This window comes from Squalius cephalus (genome assembly GCF_949319135.1).
Source record: "Squalius cephalus genome assembly, chromosome: 17".
Classification (NCBI taxonomy): domain Eukaryota; kingdom Metazoa; phylum Chordata; class Actinopteri; order Cypriniformes; family Leuciscidae; genus Squalius; species Squalius cephalus.
Genome location: NC_137138.1, coordinates 1,316,393 through 1,327,923, shown reverse-complemented (window position 1 = coordinate 1,327,923; position 11,531 = coordinate 1,316,393). Strand labels below are relative to the sequence as shown.

General features: G+C 35.7%; 1 long non-coding RNA gene across 1 annotated transcript; it reads right to left on the bottom strand.

Annotated features, from left to right (window-relative positions):
• Positions 1 to 7,570: 7,570 nt before the first annotated feature.
• LOC307145132 lies at positions 7,571 to 9,605 on the bottom strand. The gene is made up of 3 exons (XR_013818902.1): positions 9,542 to 9,605; positions 9,072 to 9,190; positions 7,571 to 8,228 (listed from the first exon to the last, which is right to left on the bottom strand). It is a non-coding gene; the product is annotated as an uncharacterized lncRNA (long non-coding RNA).
• Positions 9,606 to 11,531: the final 1,926 nt, after the last annotated feature.

Genomic DNA, 11,531 nt, shown 5'->3' with positions numbered 1-11,531 from the left:
GCCAACCGAGATCGCTTGTAGCACCTTTAAAGGGGACATACAGGCCCGGATTGGGTAATCGGGAGAATCGGGAGAATTCCCGGTGGGCCGCTTCCCTTTTGGGCCGGTCGAGGATTTTTTTTTTGTTTGTTTCACCTTTCAATGTCACGTTAGTAACATTACACGTTCCGCCCTCTGACACTGCAGCGCGCAGCCTCTGCATGGGTTGTACCATGTGAGGGAGTTCTCCCCTCCCCTACTACAGAGTTGGTTGGGTCCACAGCCTGTCTTTTCCAAAACGTTTTAGGTAGGCTACCGCGGCATCGCCGGCGCCTACCGATAGCTGGGCCGGCCCTACCGTAACGGTACGCGTCAGGGAGGATGGATGGGAGGAAGAGGCCAGGAGGTATGGAAGCTTGTTTCCGTCACAGAATAAAACATTTTAAAAGATAATTGCGACTTTTTATCTCACAATTGCGAGTTTACATCTCGGAATAGGCTACATCAGAATTGCGTGAAATAAAGTCTCAATTGCGTGTTATAAAGTCAGAATTGCGAGATATAAAGTCAGAATTCCCTGAAATAAAGTTGCAATTGCGTGTTATAAAGTCAGCATTGCGAGATGGTCAGAATTGCGTGATATTAAGTCGCTTGTGTGTTATAAAGTCAGAATTGCGAGATATAAAGTCAGAATTGCCTGAAATAAAGTTGCATTTGCGTGTTATAAAGTCAGAATTGTGTGAATTAAAGTCGCAATTGCTTCTTATAGTCAGAAATTGCAAGATATAAAGTCAGAACTGCGTGAAATAAAGTTGCAATTGCTTCTTTTTAAAGTCAGAAATTTAGAATTGCGAGATATAGTCAGAATTGTGTGATTTAGGCCTAAAGTCGCAATTGCTTCTTATAATGTCTAAGTGAATTATTATTTAACCTTTACATTATTTCTTGAACTATGGTATTAATACAAACTACACAATAGTAAGAGCTGAACTGTTGCTTCATTTATCCAAATTGGAAAAAGTGCTAATTTGGAATTCCACCATGGAAAAAGTGGGCCGTTCTTGGGCCTGAACTCCAGGGCTGAAAAGTGGCCCCACTCCGGCCCTGGGGACATATCATGCTAAATGCACTTTTTTAGCCCTTAAATGCATTTTGTTGTATATTTGGTGTGTTTAGAAGTACAGAAAAGATGAAATTATTCTCTTCAGGTGCCTCGTTGATATCTTTATATTCTGTTTTGGTCATATTTTTCAACCTGTTCAGATATTTCTGTTATCTATGACGTTTTTTGAACTATTACGTCACAGTATTTGCAGCGGAACTGCCAAATAAGGACATTGACTTCCGGCCCAACACTTCAAGCAATCCGCCATTATTATTTCACGCTGCAATTTTGTAGTCCAAGCTAAAGGATGCAGAAGTTACGAGAGGGTAAGTTAAAATGTTCGGTTGTTGGATGTAGTAACCCACACGCTTCATTACACCGTCTAATGTAGATGAACTGCCGCGCTTGTGACAGGGCGCATGTTTAACTGAAAGAACGAGCAGAGAGAGAGACCCGGTCGCACGCGCACTCTCTCTCTCTTCCGAGCCAGGCGAAAGTGTAAACAAGACACCGTCTCCAAACTAGACGCTGTCTTGCTCTCTCTCCCTCGCACATATTAATCAAAATAAATCGACACGGTGGTAAAAGGTCGGAAGACCAAAGTTTCATGTGTAAATACAGTAACACACCATTGCGATACATCCATATGAAGACGTTGTTCTGCAGGTTCGTCGTCTTCATTTTCATCTCGCTCCGGCTCCGACTCTGGCTCGAACATGTAAGGCTGGCTGGACAAGTCTTCCGTTGCTGACATTTTGTTAATAACGTGTGAATAAAACGTTTCTGTGCCGCTATAATCGTATCTCTGCTATCAAACTACAAAAATGGCCGAACGGGGTGGAGTTGAACCGAGTGTCACCTCTGCAAACTGGAGAGGAGGCGGGGTATGAAGTGTCTCAGTTGTATTTAAAGAGACCGCACCAAAACCAGTTGCTCTCAGACGCACATCAGAAAAGGGGTAGAAAAGGGGCATGTGGAGCTATAATAATGAGGAATTCAGACCCAAGCAGTGCAGTTCCGCTTTATATAGACTACAAATGTATGATTTATATGTAAAAAGGAACGATTTAAAAGCATGATATGTCTCCTTTAAAGTCATGCAGAAAGATCAGAAATAAATATCACCAGTGAGTCTGTCAGTGAGTTTTGCTGGATGGTCAAGCGAAAAAAAAAAAATTATTTTTTTTGTCTCAAACCCTCCTGGATAAACAGGTTTTCTCACACATTCTTCAGAGACTTTGTTTTCTAACCCAGAAATGTCTTAGAAATCTCTGCAGTCCTGAATGCATTACATTACACATTATTATTATTTTAATGCTTGGCCTCTGATTAGTCTCTCTGTCTGTTCTGCAGCGCATGAACAATAGTCTGATCAGAAACCTCTCAGATTTCATCAACAATATCTTCACTTCTGTTCTGAAGATGAACTAATATCTTACGGGTTTGGAACGACATGATGGAGAGTAATTACTGACAGAAACTTCATTAATGGGTGAACACACACTTTAAATAATCTGTGAGATTAGACTGCAAGTTATTCTCAGATATCTTTAGTACAAACACACAACTGATCATTTTATGTATTTTATTTATAATAGTGTGTTTGTATCTGGACTTTTATTGCCATGATTAATTCAGTTTTTAGCTTACTGTTACAGTAACTGTGTCAAAGAAATGAAGAACTTGATTTAGACAAAGAATCTTAAACAGGGAAAACAAAATGACACATAATGCAAATTAAGACAGAAAACAGCAGAAGTAAATGATGCAAACGTGTGTGTGTGTGTGTGTGTGTGTGTGTGTGTGTGTGTGTGTGTGTATCAGAGAACCTCACATGAGGAGGATCATATTTAACATGGAAAACATGTTAATGTTTTTAACATACATAAAAATGTTAATTTCACAGCACTCAATACAGTTATAGATCCAGAAGGTAGATTTCTAATCATTAAATTATCTATATTTGACAAAAAGTTATGTATTGTTAATATGGTCCAAATGTTGATGACCCCTCTTTTTTTCATGTTTTTTTTACCGCACTCTCTGAACACCTAGATTGTGCACTTGTTCTTGGGGGAGACCTCAACTTTGGACTAAATAAAGAAATGGACAGGCTGAGTACAGCTGGAACTCAGCGCAATTGGGAATCCGCAAATATAGTTAAACAGTACATGAGCGACTATGGACTTTACGATGCATGGCGTTCTTTTTACCCCAACAGTAGGGAATATACTTTCTTCTCACATGTTCATCATTCATACTCTCGTCTGGATTATTTCTTAGTCAGCAGCTCGCTGCTGAGTGACATTTCAGACACAGAGATAAACCCTATAGCTCTCAGCGATCATGCTGCTGTTTCTTTAATTCTAGTAAATAAGAAGGCCACTCCACCAAGTAATAACTGGAGATTTAATTCATCATTGCTTAAAGACGACGATTTTATTAAGTATTTTAAAGAAGAGTGGGCTTTATATTTAGATTATAATGACCTGCCTGGAACATCAGCATCTGTTCTCTGGGAAGCAGGCAAAGCCGTGATGAGAGGTAGAATAATCTCATTCTCATCGCATAAAAAGAAAAGAGAAAATAAACGTATTAAGGAATTAGAAGAAACCATAAAAACTTTAGATGAAGCCTAGTAGCCTACGTATCCTCCCAGGAACAAGAAATGCTGAAAAAAATATGTAAAGCAAAACTAGAATTAAATGAAATTATTAATAAAAAAACTCAATTCTTAGCACAAAGACTTCGCTGGCAAGAATTTGAATATGGTAACACATCAGGTCAATTCCTAGCGAACCAGTTAAAAATAAATAAAGAAAAAACAACTATAAGTGCTGTTGAAGATTTAACTGGGGATACAGTATACGACCCTGAAAGAATAAACAACACTTTTAGGGACTTTTACAAATCTTTATATTCTCCACAGATAAACCCATCTAAAGATGAAATTGACCAATTTCTTGACAATATAACTCTTCCGAAATTATCAGACAATCCACTGACATTAGATGAACTTCAAGAAGCCTTGAACAGTATGCCCAATAAAAAGGCTCCAGGTCCAGATGGCTTTCCATGCAGAATTCTATAAAGAATTCTGGGCAATTCTGGCACCAACATTCTACAGAATGTTGCAGGAAACGAAAGAAAATGGCAGACTTCCACCAAATATGAATTCTGCCAATATTAGTCTCTTGCTAAAACCAGGCAAAGACCCGGTATTGCCTACCAGCTATTGTCCAATATCCCTTATTAATGTGGACACTAAAATAATCTGCAAAGCTATCTCAAAAAGAATAGAGAAGATAACCCCTTTCATAATCCATTCCGACCAAACTGGTTTCATAAAGGGGAGGCACTCCTCAACAAACACACGTAGGTTACTTACAGTTTTTCTCAATTGCTAAAACACTAAACCCTATTGTCTGAACCAAATGCTCAGTTGCCTGAACCCACTGATTGAATCAATCACTCTTTTGGCAAAACCATAAGCACTTTTCACCTGTTTAGACACAACTTGCCAACACATTTTCATTGTGATGCACGCATGCTGCATAATGGTGAGCACAGGTGACAAAAGTCAAACACAATTAAAGCACAGTTGTCACCACTTGAACACAACAACTCAAAATTGATCACACTTGTGGCTAATGATGTGAGGGAACATATACAGTAAGCCAGTTCAGAGAGCACTGGTTTGTGAGGCCCTACAATGGATAGAAATCTGAGAGGAAGAGTTCGTGTGAGAGGTGGTCAGCAAAGACAAAGAACAGTAATATCTGATGAAATCAGAGCTACTGTGATTGACCATGTTCTTGTCCATGGTATGAGCATGAGGGAGGCTGGACAAAGGGTACAACCAAACATTAGTAGATTCACTGTGTCCACCATAATCCGAAGATTTAGAGAAGAGAACAGGTAATTACCCTTTTTTGACATTATAGTACAGTATGTAAATGTTGACAGCAATTACTGTATGACATACTATGTACCACAGTATACTGTAAGTAAATATATGTTTCAGTAAATCACTGTACCAATGTACTATAGTATTGTAATGGAGGGTTGGTCTAACTGTTTGTAGGCCTTGTATTCCATGTATATTTTTTGTAACTCCATGTTCTCTTTTTGTAGAATTGAAAGGCTGCCACATGGGGGTGGGAGGACAGGTATGTTCTCCCCACACCAAGAGACCCTAATTGTTGATATGGTCCGTATGGCTGAGTAATGCACTTATTTGTATATTTTTGTACTTTATTTTTACATGGGCTCACTGTACACAAGTGGCATACGCATAAGATTTCTGTTTGTTTTTACAAATGCTACGTGTAAATGCACAAGATTTCTGTTTTGTCTTTTTGTAAAAGTGCTAAATGAACAGGGTTTTTTTTGTTTTGCAACATGCATTTAGCCTACAGTGAACAATAAACATTTATTTCTCCAGCTTCATGTCCTGAGCATTGTGTTTTCTAATTTTCTACGTAGTGTTTAGTGACTGTTCAGTAGTGTTTTTAATTTTGATTGACTCGGGGCACGATTTGACAACATAGTTCAGTTTTGAGCACAGATTGAACTGTTTTGAGGTGAAAGTTTGGTTTTGCAAGAAGAGTCTGAGGTTTTGTGAATGTAGCTTGAAAATTGGGTTTTGTGTTCACAGTTTAGAGAAAAGGAGAGCAGCTTTCAAGAAATGTGTCTTAGCAATCGAGAAAAACTGTAACTTAATAGACTATTCATGCAATAGAAACCTTCAAATTACAATATTGTCTTTAGATGCAGAAAAAGCCTTTGATAGGGTTAACTGGAATTTTCTATTTGCAACTTTACATAAATTTGGTTTCGGAAACTCTCTCATAAACTGGTTAAAAATATGATATAACTCTCCAACAGCACGTGTCAGGACTAATGCCCAAACATCCTCTAGCTTTTATCTTAAAAGGGGCACCAGGCAGGGATGCCCCCTCTCTCCCTCGCTGTTTGCAGTTTTTATTGAACCACTAGCAGCAGTAATTAGACAGGCTACAGTGATTAAAGGCATTAAAAGAATGTAGAACATAAAGTTTGTCTTTACGCAGATGATGTGTTACTTTTTCTTCAGCATTCACAAACCACTTTCTCTGAAGTAATTACATTAATAAACTCTTTCTCAAGAGTCTCAGATTATTCAATAAACTGGTTAAAATCAACAGTTCTTCCAATTAATTGTTCCTTCCAGAATTCTTCCACTCTACTGCAATCTGGAAATATTAAATATTTAGGTATTAATGTTTCTCCTAGGCTGGCAGATTTGACTAAGTTAAACCACATCCCACTTTTAAAGAAGGTAGAAGATGATCTAACCAGATGGAAGTCTCTACCCATATCACTCATGGGAAGAGTCGCCTCAATAAAAATGATGGTTTTGCCAAGAATTAATTATTTATTTGCAATGATCCCGAGCAAACCATCACCTGACTGGTTTAGATCTTTGGACTCCTCCATCTCTAAATTCCTTTGGAAAGTTAAACCTCCGCGTATTAGCTTAAAAACGCTGCAAAAGACCAAGGATAAAGGAGGACTAGATCTACCTAACTTTCACCACTATTTTTTAGCCAATAGGCTTCAACATATTTCAGGGTGGTTAAAACACACCCTTTTAGATGAGCCTTGGCTAGATGTAGAACAGGCATTATGCAATAATATAGAGATTTCGGATTTGCCATTCATTAGCTCGATCAGCAAACGACACGTATGCTTCAAAAGCATCAGTATCAGCTCTTCCCTGACAGCATGGTGGGAGTTTCTAAAAATGACTGAGTCTTCACTGGTCCCATGCAAACGTACCCCCATCTGGAACAATCCTGACATATTGCTAAACAACAATATGATAAACTTCACAGATTGGAGTTGTAAAGGTATTAAATACCTGGAACATATATTTGAAGGGGCAGACTTTATTCCCTTTGACAAATTAGTTAAACATTATGGGATTAACAAGCACAGATTTTTAGAATATCAACAAATTAAATCTATTGTAAAAAGGAAATTTAAGTCTAATCATATCAAATTACAAATACCACCATGTGTGGCAGATCTTCTTAATCTCAAAACCCCCAAATTAATGTCTAAAATATACACTGTAAGAAAAGATACACCATATCTACTCAATAAAAATGAGGCAACAGATTACAAGCAATATTATTAATTAAATTTCACAAGGTTTGGAATTGAGTAAATATTAATTAAATGAGACCCTTAATAGTTATCCATTTAATATGAGTAGATTTGAATAGATTAATTATATAAATTAATTAAAACCTAAACAAAAATATTGAGTTGATTTGAAAAAGATAAACTCCCTAATGTGTAAATAGTACTAATAAAAATTAATTTAATTCTACATATCATAATTGAGTAATTATCATCTACATTAATCTGTACATTGATTTGAATTTAATAAATGCAATGAATTAAATCTAAATACTCATTTCTTATGAATAATATGGCCCAGAAAGTACAGAACTTAAATACTCAAATAAGAATTTTATTAACAATTAACTTTTGTGCTTTCAACACACTGTAGCACATCATTGTACACTGCAACCAGTCTCATTTCAAGTCAGAAGTTGGATCTTGCATTTCAAACCAGACATTTGAAAAGGACAGAATGCTGACTTCAACTATTTAAAAATAAAAAGAGCAATAAAGATTTTTAAGAAAAATACTTCATAATGGCATGTGCCAAAACATAAATTATAAAAGTGCATAAAAGTTCATTTGTACTTTGTCAAATGTGCAATTCTCAAGCTCTGTAGAAGATGGACATTGTGTAGCACAAAAGTCTGCACTGCAATACAGTCTCATTTCAAGCCTGAAGTTTGCTCTTGAGGGACTGGACTTTGTTTGAAAGCTTTGAATCATCCAGTTTCAAGAAAAGTTTTTGGAACACCTCAAAGGTGTACTTCAGCTGTCTGGGATAATCGACATTCAGCGCGTAGGTCAAGCCAAGGAGGACAGAGCAAGCCCTTGCAATATCTCCAAGTCCTGTGATGACTTCCATGCCCTCTATGGCGATCCCAATGTTCTTTGGGCTGTTGCTTGTAGAAGGCTTTGGGGTCACAGTAATGGCCATTATGACCTGTTCAAGTTCCTCCAAGTTCTCAGTGTCCTGCAACAAGAAATTGTTATTGTATTAGTATAAAACTGTCAGAAATATATTGCAAGCATATCACATTATTAGAAAATTCATTATTGTTTTCATTGCTTATAAATCTATTTTATTAGATTTTATTTTCTCACAGGCCTTGGTGTCAAATTATTCTTTGTTTTGTTTTCTTCTCTATTTTGATGTTTTTGTACAGGGTTCATGCAGGTTACAATAAGTCAAATTTAAGACCTTTTTAAGACATTTTAAGACCATAAAGATGTAAATTTAAGACCTACTACACGGTGCATTACCAAAAAATATTCAGATGAAAGAAATTCTGAAAAAATCATCATTCATTTAATTTACAGATAAAGCAATCACATTAACCTTCCACACCCAACAACGTGTCAAATGGCCAAAACCTTAGGCCCAAAATGAAAATAGGCTTTAACAAAATTTCAAAACGTACTAATACTACACAATGAAATCAAATCACCAAATAACAAATAAAATTAGAATCAAAATGTACTTTTTGCAAATCAGATATGAAACAGTATTCTGTTACTAAAATGTTTTCAGAAACTTTTAGTAGGCTATACGGTTTAGCTGTAAAATGAGAGAGTTTGTGCCATGTTAAGCGTCCTCCCCTCCTGCTAAAGTTACGTTAGCTAACTAACTTAAGTGCTAGCCGCTATGGACGGACATTACCACACTAAAATTAACAGATTTATGCATGAAAATAAATAAAATTGCAGCTCTAAAATGTAACACTGTTAATAGACTGACTTCACGTGGATTTAGCTAAGTTTCCTTCACAGTTGCAATTTGCAACAAAACAGTGAAACAACAGAGAAGTTACGTTACCTGCCTCGGGAAGACGAGCTCCACACACGGGAAGTAAAGCCAACGGAAGTGCATTAAGTGCCGTCTGAAATATAAGATGCTCTTCCAGCGATAACCCCAAATATGTCTCTTTATGGAACCTTAAAATTAAACACAATGTACTTATTTACGCAATTTCATAAAAACATACTGAGGATATGATATTAACACGCAAAGGACCTAGGAACCATGATAGTGGAAATGCTAACCCACATCCTTCAAAATAAAAGTTTGACTTCGATACATAAGAATTCTTCCAAAATGTATAATGCTGTGCTCATATTATAGCGCAACAAAATCACACTGCTACATTAATATATAGCCTTCCAACAGAAGCCAACTTTGTGTTGCTGCTGAGTCTCTTTTTCTGTGATAACTCATTTTATATTGTAATATAGCACTAACGTTATGCATTCTTCTTACTAGCCCAGTGATAAAAGAAGTTTTCTTACCTTAGTCAACCAGTTAAATTTAGCAAGATGAGCAATGTGGAAGAAGACGAACATTCACTGTCTGTAGCTCTTCAAATGTCTTGTGGCTAGGTAGCCTGCTGCATTTTTTTAAAAAAAGGCGCACTTTGACAGGAAGTGCTTTTCATTTAAAATTTACCTGATTGCATTGATTTGAATTCACTCAATATTCTCTCAATTTGGGACTAGATAAATATAATGCTTAAGTTTTATTTAACTACAATGGGTAGATTTTATTCCAAACATTTTTATTTGAAATTTAATTAAATATTTGCCTCAAAATCAAAAACACAATTATATTGAATACATTTTAACCAAAAACATTAATTCAAATCTACATGACCACAGAATCATTTCTTACAGTGTACAGGACACTTTCCAAAATAGATGAATCAGTATCACTTCCTATTGCAAAATGGGAGGCAGATCTATCAGTAAGCTGGGACCATAATTTCTGGTCTCGGATATGTTTAAAAACCTTTGAACTGATTAGAAATCCTGGTTTACAATTAAAACAATACAAAATCCTGCATAGAGTGCACTACACAGGTCATCGGATGTTCAGGATGGGTTTTACAGCGTTTAACAACTGCTCACACTGTAAAGGTAATACACCTGACAATTATATCCACGCTTTATGGTTCTGTCCACCTGTTCAGAGGTACTGGTACAGGATTCGTGAAGACTTATCAAAGTTTCTTAAATGTTAGAGAGAGGTTATAGGGCAACATCCATCAAACTGACAGTTTTATTGCCCTTAAGCCACGCCCCCTTTTTGACCGTGGGAAATTCCCACGCTTGCCCCGCCCCCTTCTACCCCCTCCCTCCCACCTCCGGACAGGTCACGTGACCGTGAGAATATTCCCACGCTTGCTCCTCCCATATGGGCGTGAACAGAACCAGGGAGATATTATAAACTAAATTATATATTAAATTATATATTTAATAATATAAAACGTTGTATAAAAGTTAAAATACACATGTGTTTAGTGTTCTCACACATCTGTAAAACTGTTACATAAAACACATACTAGTTTAAAAAATTTTTACATACCATTTGTTGAAAGAAGAACAAAAGTCTTATTATCTCCAAAGATGTATCCGGTAACAATAATGTTTAAACATCATATTGTTTAACAAATAACATTATGGCAATGTATATTAAAACTGTTACAATAAAGACAATCAGAGATCAGTGTTTTTTTTATTATTATTTATTTATTAAAGAAGACACTTTTAAAACAATAATGAAATAAGTTAAAATGGCATTTTTCTCTAAAAGAGTTATTAAAAATTAGTGTTATTTTAAGATGTTAAAAAATCAATAATTTACAGAAAAGTAAATGTATCCATCCGCACAGTATCTGTAAAACTGTTACATAAAACACAAACTAGTTTAAAAACATTGTTAAAAAGCCTTACATTTTTACATACCATTTGTTGAAAGAGAACCAAAAGGTATATCCGAAGCTCGAAAGGCTTAGAGCTTTTAACACCAAAAATGACAAAATCCGAAAAAAGTGAATAGTTCTATTTTCTAACATACATTTAAAGAAAAAGCTGTACTTTCACAATTACATTGTGTTTAAAGGTGTATAAAACATTGTTTAAAGTTTAAATTATATTTTCTTAAAGATATCAAAATGTGTTAGTATTAAAACATCTAAAACAACATTTTATGTTAAAACATAAACCGTGGGAAATTTTCCCAAGATCCACATTAAAACATCTAAAACAACATGTATTAAAATTATACCGAGCAAATAGTTCTATTTTCTAATACATTTGAAGAAAAGTTGTACAATCACAATTACGAGAAAAAGCTGTACTTTCACAATTACATTGTTTAAAGGTGTATAAAACATTGTTTAAAGTTTAAATTATATTTTCTTAAAGATATAAAAAATGCGTTAGTATTAAAAACACCTAAAACAACATTTTAAAGATGTTAAAAGTTTAAATTATATTTTCG